The sequence below is a fragment of the Tupaia chinensis genome, unplaced genomic scaffold, assembly GCF_000334495.1.
Source record: "Tupaia chinensis unplaced genomic scaffold, TupChi_1.0 Scaffold145367_1, whole genome shotgun sequence".
Taxonomy (NCBI): domain Eukaryota; kingdom Metazoa; phylum Chordata; class Mammalia; order Scandentia; family Tupaiidae; genus Tupaia; species Tupaia belangeri.
Genome location: NW_006205228.1, coordinates 903,652 through 908,366, shown reverse-complemented (window position 1 = coordinate 908,366; position 4,715 = coordinate 903,652).

The window sequence follows — 4,715 nt, the reverse complement described above, 5'->3', positions numbered from 1 at the left end:
ATGAGAGGTGAGAAGGGCAGGCTGACTTAGAAAAGATCGATGTCTGCTGGAAGGATTTTAGTACGAAAGTAATGACTTAAAGTATTTCCCAAAAGAACCAGGGAGACGGAGACATCCATTTACTAAATCATACCTTAGGCTCAGGAAGCAATATTGACAGCTACGTGCCAGATTCTGTGCTAAGCACTTAACACGCATAGTGTCACTTTGTCACTTCAGGAGGACAGAGGGCTAGATATTATTACTTTCTTTCTTAAAAACAGATTTATTATTATTATTTTTTTTTGGCCGTAGCGTGTGTGTGTTTGCTGGAGAGAGATGGAGACAGAAAGAGGGAAAACGAGAAGTCATTCCCTGAGGAATGGTCATGCTGCAATCCCATCTCCTCCACTGTCCTCTTGGGATTTGGGGCATGCATGCATGTGCACTTGGCTTGTTTTTCGGGTTGCCGGGTCCAGGATTCAAACTGTGGAGGTGGCCATGTGGGAACCAGCGTCTTAATCACCAGGCCACCTGCTGGCCCAAGATAGGTATTATTATCCCTAGTTTCCAGATGAGGGATCTGGGGCACAGGGGGCAAAAGGCGCACAGTAAGCGAGGATTCAAATTTAGTCCGAATCCAAGGCCCCAGACTCTTCACCACTGGTCTGTTTTCTTTCTTTTTCTCTTTTGTTTCCTTCTTCCTTCCCACTCTTTTTTCTTTTCCTCTCCTTCCCTCCCTCCCTTCCTTCCTTTTCTTCTTCTCTTCCTACCTTTCCTCCCTCCTTTCCTCTCCTCTTTCTGTTTCTTTTTCCTTGCTTGATTTTTTTTTTCCAAAGAGGAAAAAACCCTAGGTTCAACTTCTAATCATGAAGTTTACTGTAGTGAAATTAAAGGGAATTCTGAGGGTGAAGCGCAGAGAAAAGAAGGAAATAAATATGTGAAATATTTACTGGATGCAGAGCAGAATGCTTCCATGGGTCTTGTCTCATTTAATCCCATAAACAGCCCTATAAGACAGGTTCTGTTACTATGCCTATTTAAAAATGAGGAAACTGAGGTTCAAATGAGCATTGTATGCAAAGTCACATGATTTTTGAGAGATTTTTTGCTATAGGGCACATGTGCTCACAAGAGAGAGAGAGAAAGAGAGAGAGAGAGAGAGGAAGTGAGAAATCACTCTCCAGGGGGATAGCCACACTGCAATCCCTTTTCCTTCATTCTCCTCTTGACATTTTGGGCACACATGCACACGTGCCCATTGTGAGATTTAAACCACCAGGTCTGGGACGCGAAATGTGGTCAACTACATGGGAGTCCAGCAATGTCAACCATTACGCCATCTGCTGGTCCCACCTCTATATACTTTTTGTCATCTATTCATACTTATAATACCTAATACAATGTAGATACTATGTAAATTGTTATTATACTATATTTTTGTTATTTTTATTGTATGCATTGTAATTTTTAAAAATTTATTTATTTTCCAGAATATTTTCAATCCATAGTTGGTCGAATCCATGGATGCAGAGCCCACAGATATGGAGGGCTGACTATATATTCCTCAATGCCTAACTTAAGCATCTTCCCACCCATTCTTCATCTGTTTTATTCTTCAGTGTTTTACCACCTCCAGCCCTGCTCAAAACCTTCAGTGAGGGCGTGGTGGCGCTTGCCCTATGGCAAAAACCGATGGAGGCTGAAAGATTGTAGCATCGAGTCCATCTCTCTCTCTCTGTCTCTCTCAACACACATGATTTTTGGGGACCAGCAGGGTGGCATGGTGGTTAAGGTGCTGGACACTCCCACATGACAGACCACAGTTCAAGTCCTGGACCTGGTAGCTTTCTTTCTTGCTTTCTCTTTCTCTTTCTCTCTGGTCAAATTAAAATAAATGAATAAATAAATAAAATAAAATAAATCTTTTTTTTTTTTGAGTGGTTTTCGCTATAGGGCACGTGCACTCGCCAGATAGACAGAAGACAGAGAGAGACATAGAGACAGAAAGCGAGAAATCATCCCCCAGAGGGGATGGTCACGCCGCAATCCCTTCTCCTCCATTCTCCTCTCGGGATCTTGGGCACGCACGCACGCACGCATACACCCCCAGCGTGAGTTCTAAGTCACCGGGTCCGGGACGCGAACCACAGTCGACTACGTGGGAGTCCAGCAACATAGCCATTACGCTAACTGCTGGTTCCCCAAAATAAAATAAATCTTTTAAAACAAAACAAAGAAACAAACAAAGAACCCTTCAGTGATAACCTTTTCTCTGCTAAACAAAACCCGGGTTTCTTTGCCTGGTATTTGAGTCAGCCATTCAGTTGCAAGTAGGTGCTGAGAGTCAGTTATGTGCTAGGCACCAGGTGCTTGGAGAACTATGGAGAACCAGATAGACTAGTCTCTGCCCTTACAGTGAGTACACCGGACATTAAATAATTACAAATAACCAGTTAAATAACTATGAGTGTGAATCAAGGGATCACAAGGCCCCTCTACAACTTGGTCTCAACTTGTCTTTTCAGAGTTCTTTGTTATCCTTTTCTCCCATTCAAATGGGTTCACTTTTCCACACTTACACCCCTGCCCTGCGGCTGTGCCTACTCTCTCGCTCCCTTCCTGAACATAGGCACTTCCCTGCTGCACTCTTAACCTTCCCAGGACCAGTTCTGGTTATGTCTCTTTCATGAAGCTCTGCCAGACAACTGTTGCCTGAAGGATCTTCCCTCATTTGGATTCCTTGTACTTATCCATTTAACAAACATTTACTGAATGACTTGAAATGTTTGATGAATGACTTCATTAAATTCTAAACACATGATACGATATGAAAGATTTAAATTATACCAGGAATTAGAGTTTTCCTATTGCAAGGGATCAAGAATTTTTTTTCCCCTTTCTTCTGCCAGGGAGAGGGTAAATCCACTAAACTATGTAGTAGAACATACAAAATGACAGTTAAACACAGTGGCAATAAAAATGACCCACTTGCTCAAAATCCTGAGAGAGGAAATTGTGGTGTTCCCCACCCCCAACCCCTGGGGGTGACTTCTCACCTTTTGTCTCTCTATGGAGACTGTACATGACCGATAGCAAAAGAAAAAAAAAAAAAAAGGACCCACTCAGTCATAATTCTACTGTAAAGAACCACTACTGACATTTTTTTTCTGGTTTTGTTTTTGTTTGTTTGATTTTCTCTTTGTGTCTATATTATTTTTAAGAGATATTTTTGCTATAGGGCACGTGCACTAGCCAGAGAGACAGAAAGTGAGAAATCACCCCCCAGGGGGGATGGCCACGCCACAATCCCTTCTTCTCCATTCTCCTCTCGGGATCTTGGGCACGCATGCACACATGCCCAGCATGAGGTTTAAGCCAACGGGTCCAGGACTCGAGGTAACCATTATGCCATCTGCTGGTCCCTGCATCTATATCTCGTTTGTAAAACTCTTTTCCCCCCCAAATTAAAATATGCTCAGGGCCAGCTGGTGGTGTGGTGGTTAAGGCAGCTAGAGCCCACATGGCCCATTCCATGGTTCGAATGGTACATGTTGGCCTGAAAGGCACACCAGGCCTGTGTGCCCAAAATCCTGAGGGTAAAATGGAGGAGAAAGAATTACTTGTGGCCATCCTTCTTGGGGGAAAGAGGCCGGTGTGTGTGTGTGTGTGTGTGTGTGTGTGTGTGTGTGTGTGAGATTTCTCTCTCTCTCCCGTGAGTACATGTACCCTATAGCAAAACAAAGCAAGATTTTTATTGAGAAAATAATTTTCCTTATGGTCTTTTTAAAAACAAAAAGTACCTCTCTCCTCACTCTTTATTCTTTTCTGCTTGGGGGCGCAATGGTTTTGTCTTAAACAAAACCTGGAGATGTTACTCAAAGACTCATTTATGTTTTGTGAGTCACTGTTTCTATGCACAGTAAGAACCTGAACATTATTTTAAGGAATTCACTTCAGAAATCCTTTTGGGAGACCTACTCTGGGTGCTGTTTAGAACAACACTGTCTCTCGGGTCCAGCAGATAGCATAATGGTTATGTCATTGGACTCCCACGTAATCAAACATGGTTTCCCACGTAATCAACCATGGTTCAAGTCCTGGACCTAGCAGCTTAAAACTCATACCAGGGGTATGTGCCCAAAGTCCCAAGAGGAGAATAGAGGAGAATGGATTGCAGCATGGCCATCCCCCCACCCCTGGGGGTGATTTCTCACTTTCTGTCTCTCTGTCTCTCTGGCAACCACATGTGCCCTACAGTAAAAAAATCTCTTAAAAAAAAAGAAAAACATAAAGAAAAAGAACAACACTGTCTTGTCCCTCTTTTTCAAGACCTCAGATATGCGGGATGCCTAGATTACAGTGCAGTCACATGTTTGTGCAAAATCCAGCACGTCCAGGTCTCCCAGCCTATTCCCCTCACTCTTTTGTTGTCGTGTGCTCTAGGGCATGCGCACTCGCCAGACAGGAAGTGTGACAGTAACCCTGCACCCCAGGGGAGTGGCCCGAAGTCCCTTCTCCATTCTCCTCTCTGGATATTTTAAAAAATTTTTTAAATTTAAATTTATTTATTTACATTCATTCACTATACATCATTACAGCATACAAAATGAGATTTCCCATCCAGAATGCACTGTATATTGGCTCGATCAAGCTCATCAACATACGTATTATTGTCAACAAATAATTTTCCATTTCTTGTTTCCTGTATGTATGTATGTATATATATATATATA